The sequence below is a fragment of the Camelus dromedarius genome, chromosome 18, assembly GCF_036321535.1.
Source record: "Camelus dromedarius isolate mCamDro1 chromosome 18, mCamDro1.pat, whole genome shotgun sequence".
Classification (NCBI taxonomy): Eukaryota; Metazoa; Chordata; class Mammalia; order Artiodactyla; family Camelidae; genus Camelus; species Camelus dromedarius.
In genome coordinates, this window is record NC_087453.1 from 21,580,214 (window position 1) to 21,603,108 (window position 22,895).

General features: G+C 42.0%; 1 protein-coding gene across 4 annotated transcripts in view; it reads right to left on the reverse strand.

Moving 5' to 3' along the window:
- KIF3B (kinesin family member 3B) overlaps positions 1-15,992 on the reverse strand; it is a 34,442-nt gene extending 18,450 nt beyond the window's left edge. Inside the window, exons 1-3 of one of the 4 annotated variants that reach the window (XM_064475781.1) lie at positions 15,881-15,992; positions 14,542-14,665; positions 659-710 (exon numbers count right to left, since the gene is read on the reverse strand). The gene's annotated coding sequence lies outside the window, so the exon portion shown is untranslated. The remainder of the gene's footprint in view (positions 1-658; positions 711-14,541; positions 14,666-15,880) is intronic. The other 3 variants (XM_031433998.2, XM_064475782.1, XM_010993905.3) reach the window with 3 other exon arrangements.
- Positions 15,993-22,895: the final 6,903 nt, after the last annotated feature.

Below are 22,895 nucleotides of genomic sequence, written 5' to 3' on the forward strand. Positions count from 1 at the left end.
TGAGACTAAGAGGCACTTGAAAAGGTGGAAGTACTCTGTAAACTGAATATATAATACAATATTAATATAAAGCCAGATTCAAATTAATCAATACAGTTTCATCCAAACCTTTGTCAAAGGGTCATTTCAGAGTGTACTGCTGAGCCCTAGTTTTATGCATTAAACATAACTAGACTAACATTTTATCTTGTTCAATTTGTAGTCACAATCTTAAAAAAAAAACAAATCAGATCAAACTGAGCTCCAAATACCTAATCAATGTTCAATTAGCAGTAAATCTCAAGCTGTTTTAAAAAAAAATATGTAAAAGGTAGACTTTCATTCATCACCTTCTAGGTGCTATTAGAACTTTGCCAAATGAGAAAAAAGAACCAGATGCCAGAATGCCCAGTCTGTTTACTGCGTCTCTCTTTCTTTTCCAGGGAAGGGCCCCCAAGCTACAGCTGCGGCCAATCCCCTGCCTGTCTCTCCCTCCATTTCAACAGAGGCCTGCAAAAGCCATCTAGGTGCCAAGTCCAAACCCCAGCCCCCTGAGTCTCCTTTGGGAGTCCTCTGCTGCAGGGCATGGACAAGATCCTGGACCTGAAGGAGTAAGAAACATAAGAGGGTGGGTGGGGAACAGGTTGGTGGAGAGGACCGATTCTTCTGCGTTACATACCCGGGAAGAAGCAGGACTGTCCAGCCTCTATCAAAACAATGTGGCCTCAAGCCTGTTTAAAAAAATAAATAAATAAATAAACAGCCTGCAGTAGGCTTTCTTGCAGATCTTGGTGTTCAGCTGCTTCTGTTATAGCCCCGTATATTTTTGAGTTCCCTAAAATAACAAAAAGGAATGATAATGACCTACAATAATCTTAAAAATCTTTTTAAAAGAAGGAATTCCTGGAGGGTGGGGGTATAACTCAGTGGTAGAGTGTGTGTTTAGCATGCACAAGGTCCTGGGTTCAATCCCCAGAACCTCTATAAAAATAAAATAATCCAAAAAAAAGAAATATATATATGTACACAAAAAGAAGTAATTTCCAAAGCCTGTGTCCCCTTAATTAAATCTCCTTGACTCGGAACACAGAATACCATCTCTTTTCTGAACTTACCAAGCTCGACTGAACTAGTCATGTATTATTGACATATTATTTCAGGAAGATGAACTAATTTAATTTCCTGCCACCAGGGCTTAAAATCTTGCTGTGGGTCCTCCTCAAAGGAGTGGGTTTTCTTGGAAGGATGCCCTGATACTCTTTCTTTACTTTATTACCTTCCTCCTCCTTCTTCTGGTCGGTCTAATTACAGTGATAAATCTTTAAAGGAACTCAGAGCACTGCCAGGAAAGAAGGAACCACAGGTCAGCAGCTCATCACCTTCATCCTGAATACCTTTTCTGCCGGAACCTGTCATTCCGATGTTAACAACCACTGCTGGAATGGCTACTACCTGTGAAAAACTGAGTTTTTTCCCAGCTTCATCTCTCCTGTCCACTGAGGAAATCAGCAGCATGTTTCTCATGGCAGCCACACTCTTCTAGAATCTTTCATGCTTGGATTCACTCCTCTCTCACCTTTGCTAGCTAACATGGAGTCCACCTCAAATTCTAGAACTAGGTATGGATTGGATTCTTAGTAAGTATTGCTTTGCATAGAGATTCTAGGGCAGAGGTCACAAACTGGTCATATTCCACCTGAAGCATTTTATTTGGCCCAACTATTGTTTAAAAAAACAAAACAAAAAAACAAAACAAAACCCTCAGCAATTCCACCTCTGTATATGCACATGTCCCAGTGAAAAACCTCTGCACATGCACACAAGGAAACACGGGCAAGGACGCCGCCTGCAGAATGGTTAAAATGGTAGAAAACTGGAAATAGCCTGCCATTCATTTATAGAGGAACTGAAAAATAAAATATGGTATGTTCATATTATAGACAATATACTATTCAGTAGTTGAAAAGAATGAATTAGAGCAGGGGTCAGCAAATGACAGCTCACATTAGCTATCAAATAGCAGAGCTGAGTAGCTGCAGCAGAGACAGTAAGGCCCAAAAAACCTAAAATATTTACTACCTGATCTTTCACAGAAAAAGTGTGCAAACCCTCAATTAGAGTCATATATATTTACATGGATAAGTAAGCAGGTTGAATGAAAAAGCAACCTGCAGAGTGATGATTATGATTAAAAACTTAGAAAACAATATGGTGCTTGTGGATTTGCATTTATGTATACATAAGAATATAAAAATGGGATGGAAGGATATACAGCAATTTATGAAAGTGGCTGCCCAAATTGGGAAGGGTGAAACGTAGAAAATGGGACTAGAAATAGGGAGAATTTTTCAATTTTATCTGTAATATTGTATCATTTCTCTTAAGAAACAAAAACGATGAATGAAGTTTGAAGCAAATAAGAGAACTGTTAACGACTGCCAATTCTGGCTGTTTCCTACATTATTCTCTGAACGTTTAAAATTTCTCAAAAAGAAAAGAAAAAAGAAAAGAAAACCCCAAGCAAGTTCATGTTAAAAACAACAACAACAACAACAAAACAGATTTTCTGCTTCTCTGGGAGAATGGGACTATCTGACAACCCCTGGCCCAGGCCCCAGGTGGCAGCAATGGGAACTGAATTAACAGCTGCCTCTCTGATGGGCCTGCCGCCCCAGTCTTCCTCCGACCCCCACTCCCTACTGCTCACTCCCAGCATTCTTTGCTCATTTATACTTTCTGCCTGGCTCCTGTAAGCATCTCTGTCTATGACGAAATTCGTGTATACATGATCTGATTAAGAAAGGCCTGCCATGCTAGTCCACCTTTTTAAATGACATTTACCAAGGCTCTGTAATGACACAGAAAATGCTTACCATAAATGAAAAAGCAGTTTACAAAACTGAATGCATGCAATCACAACTCTATAAAAGTAAGACACACATCAACATGTCAGTAGTGGTCTACTTTGGGTGGTGGGGCTACATACAGGTAATTTTTCCAGCTCCTTCAACATTTCTGTATTTTCCAAATTTTCTTTAATAAGCATCTGGTATCTTCAAATGGGAAAAAATAAAGGTCTGGCAATTCACAAGAAACAGTCCTGCAAGGAGGAGCAGTCTGCGGGCACACAGAGTGCATACTAATGTATCTTTAATCAATGCAATGTTCTCTAAGATCAGACCAAGCAACCACCTGCCAACTGCCTGGCCTGGAGTTCAAGGAATCTGAGTGTCTGAAAGGCACCCCAAGCCATCGATCACGTGGGCCATCAGAAGAGCACTACAACACTCAGGCCAGAAGATAAAAACAACTCCCTATTAACCGGCCCAAACCAACTCCCTGTGCAGGTTTCTCTCGGGGGAAGCGGCTGTTTCTACTCTGTATCCACCTCATCACCATCAACACTGCTCTCTTTCACAACTGTTGCTACTTGTTTTGAAGTATCAGGACTGCTAGTTTGCAATCTCTGAACCATACTGAAAGAGCAAGTCCAACAATTCTGGGTCTCTGGTTCCCATGATGGCCAGTTATCAAAATGGGAATTGCAAAATTTTCATAACAAGATTATACATCGCCACTTGAAAAACATCAGTGTCTGCAGAACTTTTAAAAGGACATGGAATTTGTGTTGACAAGGGAATAGTTCTACATTTGCTCATACATATATAAAATACATCTGGAGGGAGACACGAGGGCCAGATAAGCACACTGGATGCCTGTAGGGAAAAGAGCTGGGTGGCTAAGGGCCAAGACTATAAGGGAGGCTTTTCATTGTACATCCTTTTATACCTCTTGAGTTTTGAATCATGTAAATATATTACCTAGTCAGAAAAATAAAACTAAGGGAGGAAAGAGATGGAAAAATACTGTGAAATTAACTAAACAATATCCAGACATTAAAACTCATTTTCCTCTTTTCATCCATGCATCTTTACTGACCATCAAGAGTATAATGTAATAAAGTGTTTCAACTGATGAACAAAGGGCCCTGAGAGTAAAACTGCTTTCTCAACTTCATGGTGAAGCTTCAAAAAAGGGTTTCGATGACGTCTTTAGCAATAGAATCTTTACCTTTCTCATGTAAGTACAGCATGTCACGTAGCCTCAGCCATAAAAGGCATTTAGAGCAAAAATGGCAAAATAACAGGCTCATAAAATACATTCTGTTATTACAGGCACTGTTGATAAACATAAGATCATCCTTTTTTTTGTAAGCCAAACAGTTGTGTGAGCTGTCTATAAACACTTTCAAACTGTCCCTTGCAGTACATAAAAGAGCCAAACCATCTCAACCTAGCACAAATTATTTGAGGGCAGTGGAGCAATCAGTATCAAAACACTGAAGTGCAACACTCCAAATGTAATATTCCCTTGAAACAGCAACTTCATTTGTTGGAGTTATTTTAAGGTCATTCATCACTGAATAACTGAATACACGTGCAAGACGTATGTGTATGTTTGTTTATCTCGCACCATCTCTAACCACTTAAATACTCACCGATAAGGGATTGGTTAGATCATGACACATCTCTACAGTGGGAAATTATGCAGTCATTAAGAGTGACAATAAACCTCTAGGTATTTACATATGGGAAGATGTTCATGACATTTTACAGTTAAAAAAAAAAGCAGGCTATCAAACAGAAGAGTTACTGTGATGCAATTTATGTATATAAGTGTACATGCAAATATGCAGAGAAAGATGTGAGGGAGACACTGTAAAGTCATGGTTAAAAGCAAAAATTTTAGTATTCAGGGTCAGGATTTGAATTTCTGCTCTGCCACTAAGCTACAAAATCTTGAGAAGGTTACATTAAGTCACAGTTTCTTCTATAAAATGGGATTAATAACAAAACTCACCATAAAGAACTTTCTAAGGATTAAGTAAGCTAATAAATGTTAAATGCTTAGCCTGGTGCAAGATGCGTAATAAACACTCAAGAAAGGCAAGCAATACTGATCTCTAGGGGTGAGCTTGCGGGTGATTGTTTCTGCTTTCTTTGGCCTTCTTGATAGGTGCATGTATTTTGTTTCTTATAATCAAGCAGGAGAATGGCAATAAAGCTATTCTTTCTTTGGGAAAAAAGTTCTAGCACCTTGGTTTCAGCTTAGGTGTCTTAGGAAGACAGGCTACTTATCTGGAAAGAAACCCAGAAAGGTCACAGACAGGAAACATGAACAATAAAAAAGCCTGCCCTGAACTGCAATTGGCGCCATGCACTCCTTGTCATTTGATGACCCCAACAGGCAAACAAAGAAAGCATTTATCTAGCAGGAAAAAGAGGCAAAGAAATTCTATTCTGTGAAACATTCAAGAAATACACTCATAAAACACATATATTCAAGTCTAGGGGACAATAGTTCAGAATCAATGTGGATCTGGGGTTCTGTTGTATTCAATAGTCACAACTCACAATATATTAAGAGCTTAATATGTATTCCCCTTCTAATCCTCAAAACCACCTTACGGGGAATAGGTATTAGCCCTATTTTAAAAATAAGGATGGGAGGTTCAGAGACACTAATTGGCTCAAGGTCACACAGCAATTAAATGGAACAGTCAGGATTCAAAACCAGGCTTGTTTTATTTAAAAATCCTAATTTAAATTTATTTAAAAACACACACACATGCATACATACATATGTGTATCAATATAGGCATAGATTACAACAATTCAATTTGCACATGTGAGTGTACAGTGCACAAGTAAATCTCCCCCTTACCCCTGGGGAGATAGTCAAAGCATATGCAAGCATTAATGTATCTATATTGCTTCCCCACTTTTTTTTTTTTTAAACTCAAATGTAAGTATAGTACCACCATTCTCCCATCTTACTTTATAGATCTTGGAGACAACCTGCCTCCCGCCCCGACCCTGTCCCCACCTTTTAAGTAGCTGCCTAGGTGCCATGGTAGAGTTGTCTTATAGTGTATTTGATTAGTCCCCTGCTGAGGGATTCTCTGATAGCAAACAATGCTGCAGTGAACATCCTGAACATATACGTTTAGCTACACATGGGGGTTATAAGTAGGAGTTACTCCTAGAGGTGTAAACACTACGTGTGTTCCTTTTTGACAGAGGGCACCATTGTACCCACTCCCCAGGCGCTACCATTTATCCTCCCACCAACACTGTACCCACTGCCCACACAACCCCGGCACGCAGGGCTCGTGCTCAGAACCACCACTAAGCTATGAAGCTGGAAGAGCCCTCCTGCCAGGAACTTCTCGTTCCATGTACTGATCCAGGAAAGAAATGAAACTGTTCCTCTGCTAAAAATGTACACTCTAATGTAAGAGACTTAATCAACCAAGTCAACATTTGGCCCTTGATTGGGGCCCTTCTGTGGATCTTGATTCACATAAATCAACTGTTAAAAGTGTATGAGACAATCAAGGAAATGTGAACTTTGGACATTGGATGATGTTAAGGAATTATTATTTTTTTTAGTGTGAAAATGGTTATTTTTTTTAAGAAGGTTCTTACTCTTAGAGATACACACAAAAGTCTTTTCAGATAAAGTTATATGCTATCTGGGACCAAAATAATCAGGAGTGAGGTGGGGTGGGGTGTGGTGGATCGGAGATTATAGGTGAAACAGACTGCCCTGCGCTGATAACTGCTGGAGCTGGGTAATGGGTTCACAGTTCAGGATATGATTCTTTTTCATGCATGCTTGAGAGTTTCCAAAATGGAAAAAAAAATTTTTTTTGCTCTCTGACTAATGGCTTTTCTTATTTGTTTTTAACTTTTAAGAAAAATTTAATTGTGGTTAAAAAAAATCCCCACATAATATAAAATGTACCCTCTAACCCATCTTTAAGTGCACAGCTCAGTAATGTTAATTACATTCACACTGTTGTGTAACATACCTCTAGGACTTTTTCATCTTGCCAAACTGAAACTCAATCTATCAGACAGCAATTCCCCATTTCCATGTCACCCTAGCCCCTGGAAACCACCATTCTACCTCAAGGTTCATCCATGTTGTAGCATGTGACCAAATCTCCTTCTTTTATAAGGTTAAACAACACCCCATGGTACGTACGTACCACATTTTCTTCATATACTGATCTGTCAATGGACCTCTGGCCTACTTCCACCTCTCGGCTATTGTGAATAATGCTGTGGTGATCGTGGGTGTGCTCAATGGCTTCTCTTTGTAATCAGGCTGCTATGCAGCTGGGTAGAGAGCCACAGCAAGTCTGTATTTAAAAGAGCGAGGTGGAAACGCAGTGCCACCATTCTCAGCTCTGGGACTCCATGCAAGTTCCTTCACCCCGCTAAGCCTATATCTTCCTCTGACTTCCACAAATACCCAGCTACTTGGGGCTGTGGGTATTAGAGAAGGGCAGGTTACAGTGCCGGCCCCAGGAGCTGCTTCTGCCCTGACACAATTTACAGGAGAAAAAACCTGAGACTTGGAGAGAGAAGCGACATGGCTCACTGAGTTAATCAGTGGCAAAGTAAGCAGAAACCAGGTCTACCTGGCTCCAAAGTTCATGGTCTTTTTTCCCACACCAACAAGTCTGAAATGTCAGTCATCTGATCGTCTCTTCACAGTTTTTGCCCTCTCTATACACCACCTCTACTGTTACTTAGTTAAGAGTTTGCTTTAAATCTACTTTAACACAAAGTTATCTTTAAAAGAAACTTTTATATCACTATGAATGGAAAACCAGTATCACTTGTTGTAAACAGCAAGTAACTGAGAAAATAAATAAAAGGATACATAACAATATTACTAAATTGGAACTAGATACTGTAGCTTACCTAAGGCCTGAGGCCCCATCTCTCTTGCTTAGAGAGCAAGCTTAGCAAGTGTTAGGAAAGACTAGAACCACTCTCCTTGACATGGAAGAACCAAAAAGGTTTCAAAGGGAGTAACTCTCACCATGTTATTCAACATATCTTAGAATCTGTGTTTGAGTGTCCCCTACAATCTTCTCCTGTTCCACCTGGTTTAGCCCGAGAATCTAACCCCATCTAGATCCCCCAAATCAGAGTCCCATTTTATCAAGATCCCTGGTGATGCAGGTGTACATTAATGTTGAAGAAGCTACCTACATATGCTACCTTTATGGTAAACAGTTCCCAAAGCTGATCAAGCAGAATTTCCTATAAACCACAGCATTTGTTGTAGTAATATGATGGGTTAAATACATTTTTAAAATCCTTCTCCAAAAGCCCACCAGAACTGTCATGGTCCAGTGTCCAATTCCAGAATGATATGCTCACTCCCACAGCTCATACAGTGCACGAAACTGGTAATGTACGTACAGTACTTCTGGTTAACGTCACCAGCCAAGAGTCTGTTCAGAGAATGAAGGGTTTCAATGCTTAAGGCTCATGTTCTGGGTCCTACTCACAGGGAATTCTGTATCAAAAAGAAAAACAGATGAAGGAGAAGCAGAAAAGGAGGCTGACAAATACTATTAAAAGATACTTAATGGTTTGTGAATTATATCTCAATAAAGCTTTTTTAAAGATACTTTTAGAAGATCCTAATCAAATTTTAAGAAGGAAAACGTACGCTTCTCCTTTAGAAGTTTTTAAAGTCCTAACCTTCTCCAAACTATTGGTTTAGAATTGTTCTCTTACGAGGCTGAAAGGAAAGCAAAGATGTTCTCTACAGCACTATATGTGACTATAAAAAGCCAGAAACAACTTCAGTGCCCAATGCTGGGGAAAGTTTACTAGTTCATAATTACTAAACCTGGAAACATGGAAAAATGATTATGAGATGTTAAGTGAACATTTCCAAATGCAAAATGGGAGATACATTTTTAGACAGATGCACTCAAAATATATCTCCAAGTGGACAAGAAAGCTGAAACTGACTTAGAATACCATTTTGACAGGTAATCCCTCCCCATCAAAGTGTAAGAATGTCTGCCTTTTAACTCTATTTAGACACCACCTTGTTAAAAACAAGGAGGCTGCCTTTATCATTTAAAATTTTTAACAATGAAAAGATTTAGTTTAAAGAAATCATCAGAAATGTAGACAAAAGTTTACACAAAGATAATCTTCAAGACGTTCTGGGTAGCACCATTTATAGCATTTAAATATTGAAGCCAGCCTAAACGACAGTGATAGGGAAGATGGGTAAGAAATGCACATCCATGAGATAAAATATATTTAGGAATATACCTGTGGACAATAAGATGTTAACAGAGTTATTTCTGGGTAGTAAATCTTATTTAATCTTTTTTAGGATTTTCCTCATTTTTCCTCAATGGAAAATTTATTATTTTTATAATCAGGAAAAAAATTCTATTAAAAAATGCTGGCAATTGAAGAAATAAGGAAGGAAAAACACTATATATTTCTTAGACTAGAATCTGACTTGCTATTGTAGATCTTGCAAAACCGGTAACTATTTCCACCAAGAACTATCTTCTGTGGTTATCTTAAGTAACTTCAGTTGACATTTATCTTACCTGGATGGAATCTTTTATGGTTTACTAGCTAGATTTTTTTTTGCTTAGGTTATTGAAATGTGTTATGAAGTAATGATGACTGCACTCCATTAAGCTGCTGGAGGTGGGGCTGTGAGACTTAGTTTCTGTTTATTTCACACACAAAAGCTCCAAAGCAAGCTTTCCTAAAACCACTGCTGTAAGTGATGTTACAGACCCCACAATGGGTAACAGTAAGTCAAGTTTCAACTCCCAGGAATCTATTACATCTCTATTTCACTTGGACCCACTTCCATTTACACACTATGTTCAAATATGACAAAATGCAAGTGCTGCAAACATCTTGCCAAAAACTGTAAAAATAAAACCACACCCACCGCAATTATCACTGGTCCTCTCTAATGCAAACTATGATTTAAATAAGTCAGCATACTAAAGATAGACCTGCCTGTGTGTGAGGAGCTCGGCATCTGCGATCAGTGTGACAAAGTGAGGAGGCATGTTGTGTCACCAGGATCAACTAAGCCTTAAACAAGAACATCCCAAGCTGCAGTGCAGATGTGTGATGCTGATAAAATGAGCTGATTGTAATGATCTCCGACTGCCAAGAAATATGCTCTAAAAGCCCCACCCCAGAAGGTCTGGGAGAAAGCCCAGTATGAAGTCACCAAGGCAGAGAAAAATTTACCCAACTCAAAGCTCAGTCTTTCAGGCAGGGCTGGAAGAGCCTTGGAAGACTATCCCATGTCCTTATTTTGCCTATATAGACACTGAGGGCCAGAGAGGCCGAGTTACTTGCGGCAGGTCACACAGGAAGTGGCAGAATTGTTCTTGGAATTCATGCCTCCACCCAGATCCCACTGCCTTTTCACATCAGAATTTCCTGGGACAGCATAGGCCTTGACCGAGAAATCTTTCTCAGACTCTTTGGAGATAAGGAGATACTGTAAGGAAAATAATGAGCCCACCCGGCAGGCAGGGGAGACTGAGGCACTACAAAACTGAAACTTTTGCAATGAGTCAGCAGGTGGCTCAGGGCTTTAGCCACCCTCTCCTCACCGGAGGAGACACTATCACCAGCATGAAGAAACAGCTCAGGGCTGAATGACTCAGAATACAAGCTTGGAGCTCCTACCTGCTTCAGATGTGTTAGCCCTAACTTACAGCAAAGAAGGGTGAGAGGCAGCCTATCTCACAAACTTGGTATCTGTGCACTGCCTCTCAGCCAAGTAACTGACACCCGGAGTTATGATGAAATACCTCAAGGGTCTTCCCCTGACTCCTTCAAACATTCCATGAAGTCACTTTTTTCATCAGCATTTAAAGTTAGTTACCCAGGTACAGAAAAGAAGGAAAGGCCTTTGTCAAGACATCAGGGATGTACTGCCCGCCTGAAAAACACGTGACCAAGAGAGTGGTAGGAAGAGCAATGGACTTGGAGTCCCCAGACCTGGGGAAGTTATTTGACTTGTCTGTGCCTCAACTTTGCTCTTTGAGGAAGTAGGATTCATAACAGTACTCATGTGACAGGGAGGGGTGCTGTGAGGATTAAATGAGACAACATGTGTAAAGCGCTGAGAACAGTGTTTGGTTCAATAAACGTTAGCAGGTCCCATTACAGACAGACTTTGGAGATACTGCAGCTTTAGTTCGAGACCACCACAATAAAGCACAACTTGCAATGAAGCAAGTCACATGAATTTTTTGGATTCCCAGGGCATATAAAGTAATGTTTCCACTTTACTGTATTCTATTAAGTGTGCAAGATTATGCTGTCTAAAGAAACAATATCTATACCTTAATTAAAAAATACTTCATTGCTAAAAAAAAGTTAACCATCATCTAACAACACAGAGTTGCCACAAACCTTCAAATTGTCAAAAATGCAGTATCTGTGAAGCGCGATAAAACGAGGTAAGCCTGTACTTTAATTATCATTATCTTTGACAAGTCCTGGTTTTGCTGCTTGTTACCAAATGAGTACATCTCAAGCTTTAATGTACACAGGAAACACCCAGGAGTCTTGATAAAATGCAAACTGGTTTATTATATCTAGATTTAGATTCTGCATTTCTAACAAGCTCACAGGGCACATGGGTGCCTCTGTCATACAAAACACACTTTGAGCAACAAGGATCTACCTAGCCCAACACTTACCAGGTGCTTAATACTATTCACAAAAATGAATGACCTATCTGTAGCTCAATGCTTCACCTGTAAACCAGGGGTAATACATACTCCGCATGATCTTACCTGACTGAACATCAGTCAGTGAGGATGCACAGGAAAGAACATTCTCACCTGCAAACAAAGCTAGGCAAGTGGAGGTGGTAGGATTATTAGCCTTACTATTCACAATGTTGAATTTTCAGCATTGCGAAGTCTAAATTTACAGGTGCAATTATTAGCATATATGAGATGAAGGCTTGACTTCCCTCACTCTGAAGAGATCCTCCATTCAAGGATTCTCTAGGAATTTGAGCAGAACACAACAGCATCTCAAGGGATTCCCAAATCAACAGCTCTGAAACTTTAGAAATGTCATTTGATGGCCAAGTAAGAAACACTTTGGCAGGGACAAGGTGGCCATCTGAGGCACTAAGCTTCACAAGTGACTCCATTCTCTCTCCCAGAGCTGGCCAGCCTCCTTCCAGCCTTCAGCAGCCAAGATCTCAAGTCAGGAGAACAACACCAACAGCATGAGGCAGATGGGCACTGCTCCAGCAAAGCCCACACCTGCCAGTCTACAAGCTGGCAAAGAGTCAGACTTCAAGAAAAGCCAGGCTTATGGGTGTCCAAGGTGGAGGCTTAAAGGAGATGCACCTGGCTGACCTCCTGCAGCACAAGCTGGGATCTCCTCCCCAGGGACCATAAGGTATGACGTTTACACCTTGTGCCTCTCCTCAAAGGGTTCAGAGGGAACCGCAGCTAGTTCTTCCTCACAGGGCACCTTACCAAACGTTCTCTCATCATTTTAGAGGCAGATGGCACCACCACCATCGACCTAATTGCTGAGGCCAAAAACCCAGGAGTCCTCTCTGATTCTGGCTCTTCCTCTCAACCCCGATCCTGCCGGCTCCACCTCCACCATAACCCCTAATCCATCCTCTTGTGCTGCCTCCACTGTCACCAGCCTGGAGAGCCACCCTCACCCGTCACCTAGCCTTCTAACTCCTCTCCTGGCTGCCATTCTCACACGCCTCAAAATGCACTGGCCACATAGGGGCCAAAGTGATTTTAAAAAAAAAACAAAAAATAGATCATGTCACCCCTGCCCCCCCATCTTAAAGCCTTCAATGCCTTCCCATTGCTTTTAGAATAAAATCCCAACTACTTATCCCAGGTCCTGTATGACCCAAGGCCTCCCCTGCAGCCCCCACTGGCCCACCTCCCCATTCTCCCCGCCCCAGCCCCAGCCCACCTGCCTCCCTGAGCCCTCTTCCAGTTCCCAGAACTGACCAAGCCCATTGTCGCCTCACAGCCGTTCCTCTTGCTGCTCCTTCTGCCACATTTTCAAGCGGTTGGCTCCTTGAAACCACTCCTGGCAGCAAACCTCAGCACAAATGTGACAGCCTCAGCGAGGCCTTCCCTGACCACCCAAATAAAGTAGCAGCACCCCCAATCCCCTGGAGAAGTTCCTCTCCATGACATCCCCGTCTGATTGTTTTCACAGCACTTATTTCCTTCTAAATGATCTGTCCATGTGCTTGTTTATTTTGCTGTTGCTGCCACGAGAACATAAGCTGTGTGAGAGCAAGGCCCTTATGTACCCCTCCACCATCTCATCCCTGGGCCAGAACTGGGCCTGACACATACTAAGTGGTCAGCAAATGCTGAATGAATGAAACTGAGGCAGTAGGGGCGAGAGCACTGAACTTGGAGTTGGAAGACATGGATGCCAACATGGGCCACTTACTAGCAGCATGGCACCTCTTACCTCGGGTCCCTGGCCTGTAAAATGGGACTCTCAATATGCACCTTTCCTTCCTAGCAGGGTTACTGACAGACCAAATGAGTCAAGGCACATTTAAGCATTTTTGTAAACCATTAGGCACCATAAAGAGAGCACTGTATTATTAACCAGCACAAGAGAAGCTCTTTCTCAAGGACTCATAAATCAGGGGATGAAAGGGCTTAGAGAGGAAGCCCAGGCTTCTAGCCTAGGCACCCAATAGAAGCCTAGGGACACAAAAGAAGACATGCGAATCCGAGGCTTTACTCTGAGGAGGGGCAAGCACAAGCTATAAATTCCTTTAAGGAAGTCAAATTCACTTCAAATGCTAGTAATATGCAAATTAAGCTCTGAGCTCCTTGAAGAATATGGAGCTGGGGCTGATCTCCACATGCTCCACTGTGCTTGGCATAAAGGGGGTCAGTAAACATTTACTGAACTGGGAGTTGGGCGACCAACCCAGCATCCTACCACAAGCTTTCATCTTTCTTTGCAACTCACTCCCCTAAGACTGACATCTGCATAACACCATGACAGTTACTGTTTCATGCATGCAGTGGCCCTGCGAGGTTGACAGACCTGGTATCACCAGCACATACTTTATTCATTCACCAACCATAAACAGAATGTAAGGTATAATACAGGTGCTATGTGAAACCCCAATAACACTAGCTCATGTTTACCAAACACGCCAGGCACTTTACATGTATTAGGCTCAAATGAATCCTTACAAAACAGCCATACATGGTGGATACTATTATTGTCCCCCTTTTACAGATGACAAAACTGTAGCACAAACAGGTAAAGTAAACTGCTCAGTGGCACGCAGCTTGGAAGTGGCAGAGCCAAGAATTGAACCCAGGCAGACTGATTTCATGCCTGAGGCCACTAGCATACAATCGGAATTGCACAATAGCACCGAAAGGGCCTACTAGCCTACTCTCCGCAGTTTAAAGAGGAGGGGGCTGGGAGACAGAGAAGCCCCTTTTGAACATTCCAGCTCTTTTTTGAGGTCCACACTTTGGACAGTATCTATTTAAAGGAAGCTTTATGTAAGATCTTGTTTCTTTGCCAGTGGAAGAAAAGCCTCCAGCCATAATGAGAAGTAACAAAAGAATACCCTGTGGCTTTGGAACAGTTACCACTGAGAAATCAGAGACATCAGGGGAGAAAATACAGGATTTACCTGGAATCATGTCCAGCTCCATCACTTAATAGGCATAAGATTCTTAGGCAAGTCATTCACTTTTCTTAGCCTCAGTTGCCTCATCTTCGAAATGGGGATGACAGCACCACCTACCTGGCAAAGTCTATGTGAAGAATAAATGAGATAATATACCTGAAAAGTGCTTCTTAATCATACACAGTCGACCCTCGGTATTTGTGGGGGATTGGTTCCAGGAGCCCTATGGATACCAAAACCCATGGATTCTCAAGCCACTTAGATATAAAGGTGAAGTACATCTCTTCATTGAAAAAAATCCGTGTATAAGTGGACCCAGGCAGTTCAAACCCGTGTTGTTCAAGGGCCAACCACACTTGTAAATAGCTGTTACTGTTTAAGCACTTCTCAGAAGACACAAAGATACTCTTTTTCTTCTGGAAGGGTCAAAAAGTAGAAAAGAAAACCATAACCTCAACCATCTACAAGGACTTGACCTCGGGGTTTCCCCTACTAGGGCCACTTGCAGAAGGCCACACCACCTCCCTCCCTTGCTCTGAGCAGAAGGGAGGTGTAAAACTGATGATGGGGAGAAGACAACAGAAGGAGGAACACCCATATGAGCTGGTGCACTATACATCCAAAACCTACCTATCTCAAAGTCATCTCTTCCAGGAAGCCTTCCCCAAACCACCCCACATGCCTCATAATAGCTTGTTGAGAACTTATTATGTGCCAATCTACTTGACATATCCGACTTACTAGATTCCCACAATGATTTGTTAACCATTTTACAGATAAAGAAAAGAAGGCTCAGAGAGATTCACTTGCCCAAGGCCATACAGTTACTTAATGAAGATGCAGGGTCTCAAATCCAGACACTCAGACTTCAAGGTAGACTCTTGGCCCCCACGCTAGTGTGGAACTCTCCTCATTTAGGGCACTTTCAACACACACATCTCATCATCTTAACCACTCTGAGCAGCAAATGTTAGGACCCCAATGAGCAAACAGGTCTACTGAGGCCAATAGGGGAAGGGACTTGCCCAAGGTCACACAGCGAGCAAGGGGCAGCGCCAAGGTTCGGACCCCAGGCTTTCGCTTCCCCGACTACTTCCCGAGCTGGGTCCCTGACCCCGACCCTCACGGCTGGGTCTAGGGGGTCGGGCCGCACCTTCGCCCGGGACAGGAGGTGAGAAGCCGCCCGGACGGCCGGTAGATGCCCGGGAGGCAGGGCAAAGGATGCTATCGCTCCCAGAGCAGCAAAGCCAGTCGGCGGTGCCGCCGCCGGCCTTCGGGAAGATCCCAGGCGGCGGGAGGATTGGCCCTGCCCGGCGGTCGCCCTAGCTCTTCCTTGACTCACCTGCACCCCGAGCAGAAAGCGGGCGGCGGCGGCAGCGGCGGCGGGGGCGGCGGCAAACCGTGGGCTCAGCCATTCCCAGCTGCCCCGGATGGGGAGATACGGCAGCCGCTCACTTCCTTAGCAACCCGGCTCGGCGACCCACTTCCTTAGCAACCAGTGTCAATTTCAATAACTTTATTGGGACACGAGCGATGGACATGGAGAGATTGGTGGGCGGGGCGGGGCGGGGCCGGGCCCTGTACTGGAGCTTAGTAGGAACCCAACACCTTTCGGTCCTTTCATCCATTTAAGGGGTGGGAGACGAGCGCGACATGGTCTGACTCCACCTGCTAGTATCTTGTGCCTCAGTTTACCCACCTCTGAAATGGAACGCACTGTCTTAGTCACAACATTTGATCTTTCTTAAAGGCTTTCACATCCATTGTCTGACATGTCAAACTTCTACTGAGGTAGTTTCCATTTAGGGTCTACCTGGTCACTCAAGCCAAAAAGTTAGGAATCATTCTTATCTCCTCTCCTTCACCACCCCCATCCAATCAGTCAACATGTCCCTTAGTGTACCTCTCACATATTTCTCCTGTCTATCAGCCTTTCTCCATCTTCAGTGCCACCACACCAGGCCAGGCGGAGTTCTCATCTCTAGCCTGCCTGCCATATCTAGTCTCTGCTACTCTTTTGTCCAGCCCTGACCTGCCAATCTATTTTCTACAAGATGGCCAAAGTGATCATTTTAAATCATAAAACAGTTCATGTCACATTCTGCTTAACACCATTTAATGGACTCCCGATGCTTTTAAAATCAAATCCAAAGCCCTTTCTACGTTCAACAAAATCGATAAAGCTCTGTTCCAGCCACACTGGCCTGGAAGGACAGGTTTCATACCTCCTTCCCACCAGGAACTTATAGCTGCTGATACTCACTATGCGGAAGCTCCTGAGAGCAGGCTCCCTTTATTCACTGTTATATCTGCCTAAAACCATGCTTGATCCATAGTAGGTACCTGGGATGCTCTTCCCCACCCCACACCCTACTTTTGCCAGTATGGATGATACTGCTAATTACTCCCCCTACATTTTTTCCTGGTTCCTGAACACACAACTAGACTACATTTCCCAGCCTTCTCTGTAGTTCAGACCAATTGAATATGATGTATAATATTCTCAGGACTGGCCCATGAAAACCTCCCATACAATTGTTCATACTTTCTCTGTTTTAACATGAAGTTCTTAACACATTATTTTTTAGTTTTTGTGGGGGGGGGGATTAGGTTTATTTATTTAATTATTTTTTTAATGGAGTTACTAGGGATTGAACTGGGACCTCATGCATGCTAAGCCTGCACTCTACCACTGCGCTATACCCTCCCCGCTAACATGAAGGTCTTTCAAGGACTTTAAAGTTCCTAGGAGATGGCTGAGGTGCAAAATGGAAGGAATCTGGATCAATGAGACATCTCTTAGAGGGCAGCTGTCCAAACTGGACAAGAAAATAAACTTTTATTGGATTCTGCTATTGAGAAGAGGAGGCTTTTTGTTACAGCAGTTAGCTCGCAATAACTTACCTAACTCTGAATCATCCTTTGCGTCCTAACATATTTCCCTTCACCCATTAACCCATCCTACTTTCCTACACAGCATTATTCAATATAGTTAAGTCCATGAATCATGTTTACCCTATAATGACTACAAATATTGTTTTCTACTGAACCAAATTATGTGTGTTTATGCTTCTGTTTTGCTGTATTTATATTTTATTTTTTCCACAGCTTCTGGTATTTTTTAAGGACAATAATTTCCTCGTTTCTTTCTTTCTTTCTTTTTTCATTTTCACTAGTTTTCTTTGTAGCTATTGTTAATTTTTTTTTCTTTATGGTCAATAAACCTTTCTGTCTTGAACTTTTTTGAGAAGTTGTATTTCACGGACTGAGCTAATTTTCTCATTGTTTTTCTCTTATTTTTCCTCTTTTCAGCTTTTTTGTTCTACTCTCTGGGAGATTTCTTCAACTTTAGCATCCATTTCTTCTGTGAAGGATTCTGGGCTGACCTTTCAGTCATCGGTATACCCCTCTGTAGATGTTAGGTTGTAACTTCTTCCTCCTGTTAAGTCAGTTACTACTCCCCCTTCTGTCTCTGTCTGCCAAAAGTTTGCCAAAAGCAGTGTCTGGACTGCTTGTGTCTTCCTCCTGTTCTACTTTCACTGTGGGCTGATACTTTTTTTATTCCTCACTGTCTTATTAGCAGGATTTGAGAGGTAGGGGAAATAAACACATGTTATCAATCCACTATGTTTATTGTAACTGACTGTACTTCAATGAAAAAAGAATTTTAATCCATCATGTTTAAAATAACAATGACTTTATTGTTTTATAATTAAAAATAAAAAGATAGATTTAAAGGGGTATGAACAGGTAGTTCAGAGAAAGGGTACAGAAAACATGGCTTTTAGACATGAAAAGATGCTCTGCCCACTCATATTAAAGGAAATGAAAATTAAAATAATCTTGAGAATTTTTTCTCTTATCAGGAAGAGAAAAACTTTGATAAGGCCCTGTTGATGAGGCTCTGGTCTTGATTCTCTCTTTAGTAAGATGTATAAAACTGTATAGCAAAATAGGATTAGTAGTAGCAGTAGTAATACTAAAGTGTAGGGTGACTAACTCATCTTTGTTTACACAAAACTTTCCTTGTTTTAGCACCAAAAGTCACATCTTCCAAGAAAACCTCCGGCTAGGCAAACTGGGATGGTTGGTCATCCTAGCATATGGGATAATATTCTGATATATTACCAGTATGGGGGAGGAGGGTATAGCTCATTGGTAGAGTGTATGCTTAACATGCATGAATTGCTGGGTTCAATTCCCAGTACCTCTATTAAATAAATAAACCTAATTACCTACCCCCATAAAAAAACATTAAAAACAAATCTAGATACTAGTATATTTCCATTTCCTTTTCACACTGTGACCCCTTTTCCACCCAACTTTGACTTTGAGACATACATTGCTCAAGAAAGAGCTATTTCAGCAAAAAAAAATAGGGAAAGGACTTTCTGAGTTCCAAAACCCTGGAGAGGGGACTCAGGGTATAGAAAAAGCCTTGACAAGTCAGAGCGGGGTTTCCAACCTCCCAATTCTGGAGATTTGCTGAGTTTGAGGGAGAGGAAATGGTGAGACTGCAACAGGGGGAAAGAGGTCAGTGGGGCTGGGACAAGGGGTCCCGATATGGCGAGATCACGTGGACCACAGCAGAGACCCCTGCTCCCCACCCAGCATCCCCCAGAGCAAACTCCAGCCTAGAAATGATCTGGTCTAATTCCAGTGAGCACCATTGTGTAAGCGATACTAACCAGCTATCATCTGACTGATGATAGTAGAAACAGAATTTATTAAAAGGGTAATGGGAAGTTCAAGAATCATCAGGAAGTTTCTAGAAATGGCCAGGAATGAGGGAGACCCAGTCACGTGAGACTAGGTACTACTGAGCCAGTCTAATGAGGACACTGGATGCCCAGCTTTCACCACAGACATCTGGCCATGGGCACTGTCTCAACACTATTCTCACCTACCCTCCCCAAGAGGACTCTCCGCAGTCCCAGCTTCTTTGTAACCCAAACTCTGGTCAAGTCTTGATCACATGCCCATTTCATACCCGCAATGGAAGCTATAAAGGCAAACATCTGACTTATTGGCTTCTGTGGTGGGAGAAGACTCTGCCTTCATTTACACAATGAGAATTCCTTGACATAAGAAAGGAGTTCTGTTCTCAGGCAGGGGAAAACAAATATCCCATTATAACCAGACTTTCCTTTGCCAAGGAGCTCCATCAGTCCTCCTCCTCATTGTCACCCAGTGAGGACACCTCTCCCCAGCAGCCAGCAGGTCACCCAGTGACCACCACCCAGCTGGAACAAAGCCCACTGTATCATGAAATTTTGCTCAGTCCCCATATGACTTGTCCTGTGAAGACATCCCATTTTAATGGCTAGGGGCACCACAAATCCCCCATGACAGAGGAGGGCACTGGGTACCTTGGAGTTTGGGGCAGGAAGGGAGTGAGGGAAGGAATCTGCTGGCACCTGTCATGGGTGGGACTGAGTGGAGCCAGCTTGCAGTCTCCTTCTAAACCAGGAGAAAGATAAAACACAGCCCAGAAACACATGGACAATTTTATTGTGATCTCATCCAGGGAAAATAATTCTGATGGACTCCCCACAGGGCTGACAAATGACAGATGGCTGTCTCCCCATGCCTCCTTTTTTCTCCAACATTCTAGAGCAGTGCTATCCAACAGATCTTTCCACAGTGATGGAAATGTTTCTTATCTGTGGTGTCCAATACAGTAGCCACTAGCCATTGAGATGTGGCTGGTACTACTGAAAAACTGAATTTTATTTATTCAACTTGAATTAACTTAAGTTTACATGGCCACGTGTGGCTAGTGGCTACCATAATGGACAGCACAGCTTTGGGCTGTGAAACATGACAAGCATGACTGTGGGGTCCCCATGGTCTTAGGTTTGAATCTCAGCTCCACCCCCTCACCAGATAGCTGAGTGACCCAGTGCAAGTCTCATTATCTCACTGGGTCTCAGTTTCCTCGTCTGCAAAATGGGGCTATTAATGCTACTGCTCAGGTTAATTGTGAGGATTAACTGAGACACAGGGTGGGGGGGGGCGGGAGGGGGGCGGACAGTGCCTGGCATTTAGTAGGTGCTCCATAAATGGTGAATCTCTTTCCCTCTTTTATTGGGTGAGAGTCATGGTGTCCTCCAGGAAAACAATAGTTGCAATGTAAGGAGTCCTACCGGTTAGAAGAGTTTGCTCTTCTTGGAAAATTAATACCAATTAGGGAAGAGGGTGGAAAAGTGGTTGTATAAAAAGACTGCAAAGGTAAGAGAAATAAGTCAGACAGAAAAAGATAACTATTGCATAATCTCCCCTATATGTGGATTCTAAAACAAACAACAAACCAAAATGAACAAATAAACAAGAAAACGAGCTCATAGATATAGAGAATAGATTGGTAGTTGCCTGAGGCAGGGGTGGGGGGGGCAGATGAAATGAGTGAAGGGGGTTAAAAGGTACAAATTTCCAGTTATAAAATGAATAAGTCACAGCAGTGTAACACATAACATGGTGACGATAGTTAATAGTTCTGCCTTGCAAATTTGAAAGTAGTTAGGAGAGTGGATCTTGAAAGTTTTCATCACAAGAAAAAAATTTTTTGTAACTAAATATGGTGACAGATGTTACTGGATCATTATTTTGCAGTATATACAAATGTAGAATCATTATATTGTATAACTGAAATTAAGATAATGTTACATTAAGTATACCTCAATGAGGAAAAAAAAAGACTGCAAAGGGAATGATTTATTAGAATGCAAGGAGGTGGCATCCCAGAGCCCCTTTCAGGAAAAAACAAGACACTGAGTGTGGACTGAGGACAAGCACCTGAGACATACTTGATGCTTCTTGCTTGGCTGAGTGCCCAGGTTCAGTACAGATGAGACTCTGGGATCTGAGAGTGGCTCTAAGGGCTGGGAATCAAGCTAATGCCTTCTAAATTCACATCTTGATGTTTTCGGATGAAAGCCAGACAGAAGTTGGCTGCTAATTGCTTCCTCCTCAGGCACTTAAGTGGCTGTATGACCTTGGGCAAGTGAGTTCACCTTTCTGGACTTCATTTCCCTAAATGCCCCCTGCAGGGTTGCTGTAAGAATTCACCCAGAGAATGGATGGGACACCGCTTTCTGACCTGTAAGAAACTATAAATGGTGGGGGCTGAAGAAACAACAAGGATGGTTAAAGTCTCAGAGCCAGAAGGAAGGCATAGAAGCCTGGTGACAGAATCAGGACCAGAATCAAAGTCTCAGGACTGGGTTTTGTTTTGTTTTTATTGAACTATGTTAGTTTCTGGTGTAGAGCATAGTGAGTCAGTTATACATTTATGTTCTTTTTCATAGTAAGTTATTACAAGCTGTTGAATGGGCTATACAGTACGACTGGGTTTTGTCTCACTTGTATCCTCTGTGCTTAGCACAATGGATGGCACAGAGCAGCACACACCACATGTATTTAAAACCATATATTGTCATTGCTCACTTTTCAAACTAGCAGGTTTGTAAAGCATAATACTCAGTGTTGGTAAGAAAGGAAAGAAGAGCACTTTCATCCTACTGCTGATGGGGTGGAATTGGCACAAATTGTAAGGAAAATTAACATGATGACTAAGAACCATTTGAGTCAGCCCACACCACTTCTAGGAATCCATTCCAAGAAAATAATGAGAGATACTAGCAAAGATTAAGATGCAAGCAGGTTTATCCCAGCTTCACTTACAATAGGGAACTATTATGTCCAACATCAGGGGAATCAATGGATAAACTAAAATGTGTCAGTAAGAATGAATATTATGTTGCCATTGAAAATGTTTTTTTGAAGAGCATCTAATGATATGTGGGAATGCTCATGAAAATACAATGAGAGGAAAAGTAGGATATCTATATCCATTAGGAAAACTTTTAATGCTCTATGGTGGTCACCAAAAAACAGTCTCTTAGGCAATCAACAGAATGAAAAAGGAAACCTACAGAAAATATTTGCAAATAATATATCTTAATGGCTTAATGTCCAGAATACATAAAGAACTTCTACAACTCAATAACAAAAAGCAAACAGCCCAATTAAAAATTGGGCAAAGGACCTGAATAGACATTTCTCCAAAGAAGATGTACAAATGACTGACAGGCACATGAAAGATGTTCAATGTCACTAATCATTAGAGAAATGCAAATCAAAACCACAAATTAGGGGGAAGGGTACAGCTCAACGGTAGAGTGTGTGCTTAGCATGCACGAGGTTCTAGGTTCAATCCCCAGTACCTTCATTAAAATAAATAAATAAAGCTAATTACCTCATTCCCCACCCTAATGTATTTTAAAAACCCAAATTAAAGAAAATAACAAGTATGGTAAAGATGTGGAGAAATGGAACCCTTATATACTGTTGGTGGG